Source organism: Phocoena phocoena, chromosome 14 (assembly GCF_963924675.1).
Source record: "Phocoena phocoena chromosome 14, mPhoPho1.1, whole genome shotgun sequence".
NCBI lineage: Eukaryota > Metazoa > Chordata > Mammalia > Artiodactyla > Phocoenidae > Phocoena > Phocoena phocoena.
In genome coordinates, this window is record NC_089232.1 from 26,002,947 (window position 1) to 26,016,165 (window position 13,219).

Below are 13,219 nucleotides of genomic sequence, written 5' to 3' on the forward strand. Positions count from 1 at the left end.
TTCTTCTTTTTCTGTCTCTTTTTTGCTATAAAGGACATTATAGGACAACTGGCAAAATAATAATAAAGTCTGTAGATCAGTTAATAGCATTGTATCAATTTAAATTTCCTGTAGCTAATCATATTGTGGTTATGTAAGAGAATGTACTTGCTGTTAGAGATAAAGGGACATCATATCTACAACTTACTTTCAAATGGTTAAAAATATATATATATATATAGGTTTTGTTAGGGCTGCAATAAAATACCACAGACTGGGTGGCTTAAAAAAAATTATTATATCTATATGAGATGATGGCTGTTTGCTAAACTTATTGTGATGATCATTTCTTGATGTATGTAAGTCAAATCATTATGCTGTACACCTTAAAATTATACAGGGCTCTATGTCAATTATATATCAATAAAATTGGTAGAAAAAAAACAAAATTTTCTTGCAGTTCTGGAGGCTGGAAGTACAAGATCAAGGTGTTGGCAGGTTTGCCCTCTCTTGAGGCCTTTCTCCCTGACTTGCAGGTGGCTGCCTTCTCACTGTCCTCACACGGTCTTTCATCTGTGGGAGCACCCCTCTGGCGCCTCTCTCTGTATGTCTTAATCTCCTCTTCTCATAAGGACACCAGTCAGATTTAATGAGAACCCACTGTGACCACCTCATTTTAACTTTATTGCCTTTTTAAAGGCTCTATTTCCAAATACAGTCACATTCTAAGGTACTGAGGGTTAGGGCTTCTACATATGAATTTGGGGGGGGGTGACACAATTCAGTCCATAAAGATGTATATACAAAAAGAGAAGCTAATAAAGCATATAGTGAATATAGCATATTAACAACTGGGGAATTGGGCGAAGAGTACGTAAGCATTCCTTGAACTTTTCCTGCAACCTTTCTGTGTGTCTGAAATTATTTCAAAAAAAATTTTTAAATCAGATTTCTTCCCTCCTGGGGTTTGAGGGAAAGGTAGACATACAGTGATCAAGAGAAGAGACTAAGAAAAAGACTGTGGTGCTGAGAACCCTCCAGACAGTAGGTGTGAAAGGTTGTACAGCTCAGAGCATGCCCTCAGGTTATATGCCTGGGTGTGATAACTCACAGAATCTATCCCCAGCAAGCCCTGGTGAGGAGGGCCTTACAGTTACTTGGACTTTGCAGCAGTGGCTTTGAAGAGGGAAAGGAACCAGACATGCCCAGATTTTAGGATACACAACCCTCTCACCACTCTGCAAAATTTTGGAAATTCTCTTTTCCCAAAAAGAAAACTTGAGAGTGAAAGCATGAGAACATTATTATATATTTTTTACTATGCCTAATGAAAGAACTTCCCTCCATGCTCCCACAGTATTATATTGAAATACCACTTGTTTAACAAAAATACTTTATGCTCTAATTTTTAGCCCAAATTCTGTGGGGTGCTCAGGCCCTTCTAACTCAGGCCCTAAATAGCCTTTCTGCATACTCCTTCCTTGCTCTGGCCTCCACTGAGCACATCCTGTACTTCTACCTGCTGTTTGATTGCCCTCCTCCATCTACTGCCCAGAACCACTGCTACTCATCCCCAAGGCTGCACCCCCAGACTGCCTGACTTGCCCATCTTGCCTATGGGCCTCCACGTTAAGTGGCCTCACATGTTTCATTGACACATAAGGAAGAATTGGGACCACACACGGGCAAAAGAGCATTTTTGCTCCAACATAACGCCGATAGGCAGAATTAATTGCCCTCTCCTTGGGGCTATCATAGAATATGAGAATACTCCTATGTCAGTTCTCAGAAGGACATCTTGATATTAGTGCATCTGTCTATCTCTTCAAATACTGAAACCGTGCAACTCAGATTGGGACTTACATGCTGGGTCTTTTTTTTTTTTTTTGGCCCCATTGTGCAGCATGTCGGATCTTAGTTCCCCGACCAGGGATCAAACCCGTGTTCCCTGCATTGGAAGCATGGAGTCTTAACCACCGGACCCCCAAGGAAGTCCCCCATGGTCTTTTAATTGAGATCACACACCTGGTCTCAGGACCTAATGAAGCTCAGATTCTTGATGTCTCATCGCAGAAAGAATTCAGAGAGAGACAAAGTGATAGGTAAGAAGTAGATTTATTTAGAGAGAAACACACTCCACAGAGTATGGGCCATCTCAGAAGGTGAGAGGCCCCAAAATATGGCATGGTTAGTTTTTATGGGCTGGGTAATTTCATAGGCTAATGAGTGGATTATTCCAACTATTTTGGGGAAGGGGCAGGGATTTCCATGAATTGGGTCACCACCCACTTTTGGGCCTTTTATGGTTGGCTTCAGAACTGTCATGGCACCTGTGGATGTGTCATTTAGTATGCTAATATATTACAATGAGCGTATAATGAGGCTCAAGGTCCACTGGAAGTCAAATCTTCTGCCATCTTGGACCTAGTTGATTCTAGCCAGTTTTTGTCATGTCCTATGGTTATGTCATTCATTTAAAGGTTGTGCCCTGCCCCTTTCCCTCCTGTTTCAATATGATGTGAGCTTATTAAACCAAGACAATTCATATCTCATGATTCATTTCATTCATGCAAGCACAAAGCACATTTATAATCAAACATCTATTAATAATCATTCTAATAATAGCTAAGCTTTATTGAACACTCATAATGTGTCAGGCACTGTTTTATGCCCTTTGCAAATATTATCCTATTTAATTTTCACAGTAAGCCCATGAAGTAAGTGCTATTATTATGTCCATTTACAGACGGGGAAAATGAGGCACAGGAGGTTTAAGGAACATGTCTAAGGTCAGGGTGCTAGTAAGGGGAGGGCAGAGATTGAAGCCAGACAGGCTGGCTCCAGAGTCCATGCTCTGCTATTAAGTACCATTTATTGAGCACTTATTCTGTGCCAGGCACTGGGTTCAGCACCATCTTCTTTAATCCCAACAACCCTGTGAGGTACGTATTATGTTCTGCATTTCAGATGAAAAAACTGAGACTCAGAGAGATGACCACTTGCCTGAAGTCGCTCACCAGCAAGATGAGGCCTGGCATGGAAGCCTTCCCTCTAGCCCTCCACTTCACGTGGGCCTGAATATTTAATAGATAGCTAAGGAGGAAACCGGACCACACACAGGCGAAATCACTTAAAACTATAAATGGGTGAGAGAGAACTGTTGGGCAGAGGAGGCCATGGTGGTGGGACCCACAGAATTGGCAGCTAAACTCTAACAGTGTTCCACGTCTAGAAGGAACCACAGAGCTTATGAACACCAACACATTCCACCACCCATCAAACCTCCAGTGTAACTGATTTACCTGAAGAAATCAAGGACTCATTATCATCCCAGAGCAATTTCTAAGTAAGGACTCTGCTGGGCACCCCTTATGACCTAGAGCTCATAATGGCATCAGGATAGCCACTGCAGTTGTGAAAATATTGAAATGTTTCTGTACCGATTGGTAAAACCTGTTCTCCCAAGCCCTCTGATTGTCTACCACACCCTAGTACCCCTCCCTAGGGAAATTAATATCAACACCCAGACCATGATCCTTCTTTCACACTAGGCTAGTTTGGGCCATGCCTATCCATTTCATACCCCTGACTTTCTCTCATCTTAGAACATACTGTTTTTGGGGCAATGTGCCTTCTATTTCAATACCACCAAAGTAGACAGCACTAAGACAGGACAGCCCAGTCTCCGAAACACCCAACCAGAGAGAATTGTTCCTTTTTTCTTACTATGAAAGCAATTCATGTTCTTTGTTTAAAACACACACATTGGAAAATACAAAAAAGATTAAGAAGCAGAGATAAAATGACACCCACTCCAGCACCAATCAGAGACACCCAGGATTAGGTAAATGGCACTGTGCTTGGAAGTAAGGATATTTTTAAAAAGTTGAATAAGATACAAACTTGTTCTAACTAGGTTTCTAGCTCAGTGAGGTGGAAGACAAATCATGTTAACATTGAGTAGGTAAGTTACAGAGGTATGCCCAGGGGTCTCTGGGAGCTGAGTGGAGGGACCCCTGACTCTTGGCAAAGTCCTGTCCTCACCTTTATACTGGAATCACTTTATGGCCATAGTGAAAGTGTGGACTCAGGGAAGCAGGCCAAGGAGTATGTTCAGCCTTTTTGACAGGGCCATAAGGCTGACAGAAAACAGGAGAGCTCGTGGCTCACAAGCAGTCCATCCCAGCTCATAAGAAGCTGGGAACTTTGTTCAAAAGCCTGTACAGAAGCCTCCAGTGATTTACAGGGCCACTTTGCATATCTCCTTCATAAACCATTATAGGATGAAAGGCAGCAGGTTAAGAATCCAGTGGTTGGAGAATATCAGCCTCAGAATTTTCAGGATTTAGGTTCTTTCTTCAATTCTTCTCATTCTTATATTTGAACTGGGGGTGGCTTCTGTTTCAAGGGTTCTGGATACTGGGGGAGTCCGTGTAGCATCCTGAGGAGATGCAGTTCAGTTTTCTTCGAATTTCAAGGAGAAGGAAGGGGACCTTACTTACTTGACAGGATAGGAAAGGGGGCAGGGAGTCAGACTGCGGAGAAAAGGGAACTAGTTTCATAGACCATTAGCCACATGCCAGGAAATATGCTAGATACTTCCCCTACATTTACTCATATAATCCTAATGTTCCTGTGAGGTCAATATATTATTATATCTATTATAGAAGAAGCAACAAAGTTAAAGTAATTTGCCCATGACCACCAGCTAGTAATGGCAGTGCCAGGATTAAACATAGGTCTGTCTTCATTCAAAACCCATGTTCTTTCACAAAATATGTCTATCACAGTTGTGTGAGGTCAGATTGAAGAGAGGGCATTTAGCAGAATGTAATGGCTGGAATGGAGCAAGTGGAACAAGGAAGGTTGACAAGGTTACAGAACATTTAATGACATGATCCTCCCCAAAGGTTGTACTTTATTAGCCTGCCTGCCTGCCTTCTTCCTTCTCTTCTTTTTCCTCCTTTTTCTTCTTTTTGGCCTGCCAAAAAGAACTCTTACTAAATTTTTATCATTTACAAAAATTTTGTATGATTTTTTTTTTTTTCCTTGCGGTATGCGGGCCTCTCACTGCCATGGCCTCTCCCGCCGCGGAGCACAGGCTCCGGACGCGCAGGCTCAGCGGCCATGGCTCACCGGCCCAGCCGCTCCGCGGTACGTGGGATCCACCCGGATCTGGGCACAAACCCGCGTCCCCTGCATCGGCAGGCGGACTCCCAACCACTGCGCCACCAGGGAAACCCTGTATGATTTTTTAAAGAAGAGAGATGATGTTTTACCAAAGCGGTTAAAAGTACATGTTTCTAACAGCAGCACCAAAAATTGTTATGGAAAATATTGTTTATCTTCCAAACTTCAGTACTTAGATGCCAATCCATCATGTTCTTCCTTATTATCTCCTTAGAATTAATTACAAATAAATCAAAACTTGTATTTTATCATGAAAAAAAATCTACACACTTTCTCCTTGTCCTCATTTTATTACATTCAAGATTAAAGGTGATGGCAATACTGAGGGAAATGATTAGCTGCAGAGAACAACATAACTAACAGGTAGCACTTACTATGTGCCAGGCACTGTTCTAAGTGCTTTACGCTTCATAACTCATTTAATCCTCACCATAAGTCTATAAAGCAGTGTACTGCTATTACCCCATTTTGCAGATGAGGAAACTGAGGCACAGAGTGGTTAGTAACTTCCCGAAGATCACACAGCTAGCAAATGGCAAATTTAATTTTCAAATCCATTTCCTTTTTTTTTTTAATATAAATTTATTTATTTAGTTTTGGCTGATTTGGGTCTTTGCTGCTGCACGCAGGCTTTCTCTAGTTGTGGCCAGCAGGGGCTACTCTTTGTTGCAGTGCATGGGCTTCTCATTGCGGTGGCTTCTCTTGTTGCAGAGCACGGGATCTAGGAGTGCGGGCCTCAGTAGTTGTGGCATATGGGCTCAGTAGTTGTGGCTCGCGGGCTCTACAGCACAGGCTCAGTAGTTGTGGCACATGGGCTTAGTTGTTCTGCGGCATGAGGGATCTTCCCGGACCAGGGCTCGAACCCATGTCCCCTGCACTGGCAGGTGGATTCTTAACCACTGCGCCACCAGGGAAGTCCCTTTCTTTTTTAAGACACGAGAGAAATAGCTTTTGAACTCTAGGAGAAGAGAAAAGATGTCAACAACACAAACTTTGGTTTCTGAGACTAACAATAGCCAACATATATTAGCACTGTTCTGAGTATTTTACATGTATTATCCAATCCTCTTATCCGTCTTATTATTGTCCCTATTTTACAGATGAGAAAACTGAGGTACAAAGAGGATAAATAAGTGCACAGGTGCACGGCTAGTAAGTACACAGCTAGTAAGTGGCAGGGTGCACAGCTAGTAAGTGGCAGGGTTAAGATAGCAAAGGAAAATGGCAAAAAATATGAGAAAAGGCATTAAAAACTTTAGAGTCTTTGGGCTCTCTTTGTGACTGAAGGCAGTCTGAGCCAGATTCTTGTCACCATTTCTTACTCAAGAGTATGCTTTCAAGGGGATTATACGAAATGTGAAAATTTTGAAAACTGTAAAGCACTATAGAATTTAAAGAATCATTCAATTAAAAACAGTTGAAGCAAAAAAAGAGTACACTTTCAGAGAAGGCTACTCCTCGGTGAGTACCACAGGACATGCCTGGGTGACAAAGGTTTTCATCAGTACATCTGGTTCCTGCCTGACTCTCCTCCCCGACAATGATGGCATTTATAAAGCTTCTCTCCTAAATCACCACAGTGGAACGTGAAGATGAGAACACAGTCAGAAGATTTCCCCAAGGTCACCACTGTTATAAACTTTCCCTTCAGTCCTCTTCCTGGAACTTTCAAGATCATTCCATAGAGTTGACCCCCACTCTTATCCTTCAACACTCTTCTCTTGCTTTTATAACATCCCCTCTAGTTTCCCTCCTACTTCTCTGGCTGCTCCTTCTCAACCTCCTTTGCCAGTTTCTTTTTTCTATGTGGTCTTTAAATATCAGGGCTCCTCGAGGTTCTGCCCTGGCATCTCTTACTCTCTACTCTCCCCCTGGCTATTTTAGCCACTGCCATGGCTGTAAATATCTATATGTTGGTACCTGCCAAGATGATCTTCATCCTGGTCTCTTCTTTGAGCTCCAGACCTGTATATACCTGCATCGTAGATATTTCAATGTTAATACATTCAAAACAGAACTCCTGATCTACCCCCAAAGCTGCTTTTCCTCCCATCTTCTCTATCTTAGTAATTGGGAACAACCAGCTAGTTGTTTGTGCCAGAAACACAGAACTTAGCCTTGACTCACAGTCAGCTCATCACTGAATTATTTCTCCAGAGTAGACCTCAGTTCTGTCTACTTCTCCCCATTGATCTAGTCTAGGGCAACTCCATCTTCTGCCCAGACAACAACAGTAGCCTCTTAACTGCTTCCACATTTTAAAGTGTAGATGGCATCACTCTTCTCCTGAAAACCTTTCAATGGCTGGCCAACCGGCTTCAACTAAGATCTAAGTTTTTGGTGGCTGGTTTCAGCTCCCTCCACTTTCCCTTTGCCTCCCTTTCTCATTACACTGGCCTCTTCCGGTGCCTTTTTTTAAAAAAATTAATTTTTATTGGAGTATAGTTGCTTTATGATGTTGTGTTAGTTTCTACCGTACAGTAAAATGAATCAGCTATACGTATAAATGTATCCTCTCTTTTTTGGATTTCCTTCCCATTTAGATCACCACAGAGCACTGAGTAGAGTTCCCTGTGCTATACAGTAGGTTCTCATTAGTTATCTAATTTATACATAGTATCAATAGTGTATATATGCCAATACTAATCTCCCAATTCTTCCCATCACCCCTGCCGCCCCCCACCCCGGTATCTATACATTTGTGTCTCTATTTCTGCTTTGCCAATAAGATCATCTATACCATTTTTCTAGATTCCACATATATGTGTTAATATACGATATTTGTTTTTCTCTTTCTGACTTACTTCACTCTGTATGACAGACTCTAGGTCCATCCATGTCTCTACAAGTGACCCAATTTTGTTCCTTTTTATGGCTGAGTAATATTCCATTGTATATATGTACCACATTTTCTTTATCCATTCCTCTGCTGATGAACATTTAGGTTGCTTCCATGTCCTGGCTATTGTAAATAGTGCTTCAATGAACATGGGGGTGCATGTGTCTTTTGGAATTATGGTTTTCTCAGGGTATATGCCCAGTAGTTGGATTGCTGGGTCATATGGTAGTTCTATTCTTTTGGTGCATTGATCATAGCAAACTCTTACCTGCTTCAAAGCCTTTGCACGTGCTGTTGACTCTGAACAGACCCTCTTCCCTCTCTCTTCATTCGGCTACCTCACCTTCTCGGGTCTTGGCTTAAATCACATCTCCTGAGACTCCCCAGTCTCTCTTAGGTCTCTCCTGTTACGCTCTCTTAATGCTCTTAATGCATTTTGTGCTTTTCTTCCTAGTAGTAATTATGTAATTATTTGTTAATATCTATCTTCTCCAACTGAATGTGAGCTCCAGGAGTGCAAGGACCATGAACTGCATTCACCAGTGTATGTGACTGACAGAGGTCTGACCTTAGACTGAAGACATTTTCAAAGTGGAAACTTTCACATGGCTTCTTCACTGAGTGAGTTTTCTGTGTTCAACAAATTGGGATTTCTCTTTCATGACCTGTGACCTGAGTCATGAGATAACGAGCAGGGACAGCTTAGCAACTTTACTGTCTGTCTTTTTTCATCCACTTGTGACAGGGGCTAAAGCACAGGCTGCCAAGAGCACTGACTAGCTGGGAGGGGCAGGAACCTTGCTGTGACCAAAGTGAGAAGAGGTGGGGCTTGAGCGAGTTTGTTCAAATGATGAGACAGGACACTTATACAGAATGAAAACGCAAGGTTGCAAATTCTGCCCGAGGGAGCTGAAAAGGGGAACTGCGTGATGAATGCCGGTGGGGCAGGGGGTGGGAGCGGTTCAGAAAAGGCAGTATTGGCTGCGGTACAATTTGCTGCTTAGCTTCTGCTTTCAGCATCTGCTGTGACCAGATGGTGTGCAGTGATCTCTCTGGCCAACTGAGCCAAGGAAAGAGTAAAACCTCCCCAGTATTTGTAGACTATAGGCTGTGTCTGACGGGAGCAAATTGCCCTGTAGCAATTAGCAATTTCTCTCACTCTTTTCCTATGTTTTACTCTATCTTTCTCTCTCTCAGAAATCTTTTTTTTTTTTTACATTTTATTACTTTTAAAATTGAAGTATTATTGCCTTGCAATATTACATTAGCTTCAGGTCGATATTTTTATACACAAATGATCATCATCGTAAGTCTAGTTACTAAGTGTCACCATACAAAGTTATTACAATATTATTGACTATATTCCCTATGCTCTACATTATATCTCCATGACTAAATAAGTCAGCTTAACTGGAAGTCGGTACCTCTTAATCTTCCTCATCTACTTCACTCATCTCCCCCGCCACCCCCACCATGACAACCACCAGTTTGTTCTCTGTATCTATGAGTCTGTTTCTGTTTTGTTATATTTGTTCATTCAGAAATCTTATCTTTGATCTCTAAGTGATCTATATTTGATATCCTGGTCAAATATTTCCAAATCCCCAAGGCTCCCCCTCCTCCCCTCTGCTCTCAAATGTAGCTATCTGGAAAGGTTTTCTTATAAATGGCTGGCCTTTCATATCCTCGGTGATTCTCCAACTTAAGGAACAATCCCATTAAAAGGGAGGAAAATTTTCACAAACTCACTTCTCATGCTGTCTGGAAATATTTTTAATGACAATTACATTATTTAAATAATATAAATTATTATAAAAGTATAAATTTCTAAATGTCCTTATGTTTATAGCTTTTAAAAAGCTATCAAATTACAGTTATAAATTAAACACCCACAAAACCAGTAAAGTTAATAAAATCCAAATAACATCAGTACTTAATGTGACAGGGAATATTTGGATGAAATAAAATCACCTGCAACATGAATGTGGTAGTGACAGGTACAGGGTTAATTCTTTTGCACTGGGCATCCTGCACCACCATTTGCTGAGCTATTCTTGATTCTCCCCCAATTTTGCTTTTTCTTGTTTCTTCATTCCACAGCGTGTCATGTGGCTGTCAGTTGGTACTGATGCATTGTTTTCACATTGCTTGCTTCTGTTAATGTTTTATTAGATCGTGACAACTGGCACTTTGATACCAAAAAGAGCAAGCAAAAATGAATGTATGTTATGAGAAGATTATGCAGATGATCTAGAACTGTATTGTCCAACATGGCAGCCATTAGCCATATGTGGCTACTGAGCACTTGAAATGTGGCTCGTCCAAACTGAGCTGTGTGTAGATGTAAATACATTCATACTGTGTTTTGCAAGAAAAAGTAAAATATCTTATTAAAAATGTTTAAATTGATTCCATGTTAAAATCACATTATTTTGGATACATCAGGCTAAATAAAATATATTATCGATTAATTCCAGTCGGTATTTTTATTTTTGCTTTAAATATCTATCTATCTATCTATATCTATCTATCTATCTATCTATATATATATTAGAAAATTTTAAATTACTTATGTGGCTCAAACTCTGTTTCTATTAGACTGCACCTTTCTAGAATAATTGTGTGTGTGTGCGTGTGTGTGTGTGTGTGTGTGTGTGTGTGTAAGAGAGAATGTGTACAACAAACTGAAAATACCATATAAAAACTCTCATAGGGACTTCCCTGGTGGCGCAGTGGTTAAGAATCTGCCTGCCAATGCTGGGGACATGGGTTCGAGCCCTGGTCCGGGAAGATCCCACATGCTGTGGAGCAACTAAGCCCGTGTGCCACAACTACTAAGCCCACGTGCCACAACTACTGCAGCCCCCGTGCCTAGAGCCTGTGCTCTGCAACAAAGAGAAGCCACTGCAATGAGAAGCCCACACACCGCAACAAAGAGTAGCCCCGTTCGCTGCAACTAGAGAAAGCCCGCACACAGCAACGAAGACTCAATGCAGCCCAAAAATAAACAAATTAATTAATTAATTAAAATTCTCATAGGAAACACGTGGGTAATGAAGAGGTTTCCAGTTTAAACCACTGCTCTATCATTTAATGGCTGTATTCTTTCTCAGAAGCCAAGGTTGCAGAACCGGCATAGGACTTTCCTTGTGGCTCTCACTCTAGTAGCCTCGTGATATAATATCTCTGTTGTTTTCACACATGGCTTCCTTATTAAAATATTTTGGGGAAGGATCCAGGCACTTCCATCCCTTCCAGAAAATACATACTGCCTTACCTGGTCATTTTACTGCCATTTGATCAAAGATTGTTCCCCATTGAGGAAATATGAGGTAGGTTAAAAACAACAACAACAAAAAGTGAGAATGTACTCCCTGGGCAAGCAGATGCAACTACTTCCTGAGCTACACAAGAACTGCTGAAATTCAGGGACTGCATCTGTTTAAAAAAATTGGTCTAAAATAATACGTAGCCCGGAATTCCCTGGCAGTCCAGTGGTTAAGAATCTGTGCTTTCACTGCCAAGGGCCCAGGTTCAATCCCTGGTCGGGGAACTAAGACCCCACAAGCCATGCAGTGCCACCAAAAAATGAATAAATAAATAAAATAATACTTAGCCAAATATTCAGTTGCATTACTTAGCAAATATTTGCTACATTTCTATTTGCTGAATATCTCATACAAGGCTCCACAAGAGGCACAGTTAAAATACAAAGATAAGTAAGTCAGGGATTTGCTTTCAAGAGGCTGGTCATCCAACCAAGGTAATAAAACATGTCAAAATTTCTTCCTTTTTAAATAGCAAACGTTGATTGAGTAAATATATGTTCTAGAACTGTCTAAGGGAGTTCTATACCTTATTTAATCCTCACAACCCTAAGAGATTGCCCGCATTTTACAAATGAGAAAACTGAGGCAAAAAGTTATGAAAATACTCAACGTTATATGGTTATTAAGTAGCACTGGCAGGGTCCAAATACAAATAGTCACCTCCAAAATATGAGCTTTTTAGTCACTATTCTATCTTGCTTCTCTTTTCAAAAAGAAAGAAAGAAATTAATATTAGTATTTGCTTTTAGAGAAAAATTGGAATTATACAGAAAAATAGAAAAGAACATAAACTCTCAAAGTCCTACCACCTAACAAAACAGCTGTTAAATATGCAAATACTACTCTTTAACTTCAACTATAATTATATTACAAGAAAGATATATCAATAGATACAGGGCTACAAGAGTTCAGAGGTAGGAAAGAGGATTTCCTGCTGGATCTTGAAGGACAAGGTAAGATGTGGATGTTGAGGCATTCCAGGCAAAAAGAACTGCAAGCACAGGAGCATGGACTCAAAGAGGCCCAGGACTTATTGGAGAAACAGCAAGAAGTTGTTTGGCTGGAAAATCACCTTAAGCAATGAAGCTAGAAAACTAAAGGCCAAGTCATAAAAAGCCTAGAATTCCTCTACCTTTCATCTTATCAGTACTGGTAATACCGCACTAATTACTGTTTATTCCTGTGTCAATCTCCTCTCTTAGTCTGGGAATTCCAGTCTATATCACCCTTCATTCATTGAGCATTTATTGTGTGCTAGGCACTGTGCTGAGCACTGGTGATGACAAATAAACAAGTTATGTTTTGCCCCCAAAGGAATTCACAGTCTAGTGGGGAAGAAAACGTAAGATAGTTCTGATGGAAAGATGAACAGTGTGGGTTTCCGTCACTTGCATCCAAACAAGCCTGGCTAAAGTAAACTATTATCAACATATCTGGCCATGGTTTCCCCTTCTCTGTGCCCTACTTGTACCCTATAGAAGCCAGATCACAGGGAGGGACAAAGAGGTTCTTGAAAAATAAAATCAGTGATCAAATCAGGAGTCTAGTGGGATGGGCCAGATAGAACTAAATGGCAAGTAAGATAATGATTGAAAAATGCCTGTGGGATTTGGAAACTGACACTGGAGAGCCTGGTGAGAGAATTTTCTGTGGGAGGGCAGGCACCCTGCAGAATGTGGACTGACTGGTGTTGAGGAACAAAAGAAATGGTGATGTTGTGGAGAGAGTGGATGAAGACTGTTATTGGACCAGGACCCTTTTTCAGATGGTCTCTTGGGGGCCTGAGGTAACTTAAAGGAAGATAAAAATGTATTTGTTTCAAAGGCCAATAAGCACATGAAAAGATTCTCAACATCAGCCAACAGGGAAATGCAAATCAGAA